Here is a 289-nt window from a genome sequence, read left to right on the forward strand (position 1 = left end):
ATAAGATTCTAGAACTTAAAGATTGAACCTTTCTTAACAAGAAAGTAACAAACTTCAAATTTTTGAACCAATCACATTACTTGTTAGTTAATTTTCGAAAATTTGATATAAAGATAAGAAAAAGATTTTTGAAAATATTTTGAAAAAAAATTTTGAAATTTTCGAAAATTATAAAAAAAATGAAAAAGATATGATTTTTGAAAAAGATTTTTGAAAAGATAAAATTTTTAAAATTGAAATTTTGACTTGACTTGTAAGAAACAACTAATTTTAAAAATTTTTGACCAAG

The sequence above is a fragment of the Arachis duranensis genome, chromosome 9, assembly GCF_000817695.3.
Source record: "Arachis duranensis cultivar V14167 chromosome 9, aradu.V14167.gnm2.J7QH, whole genome shotgun sequence".
Classification (NCBI taxonomy): Eukaryota; Viridiplantae; Streptophyta; class Magnoliopsida; order Fabales; family Fabaceae; genus Arachis; species Arachis duranensis.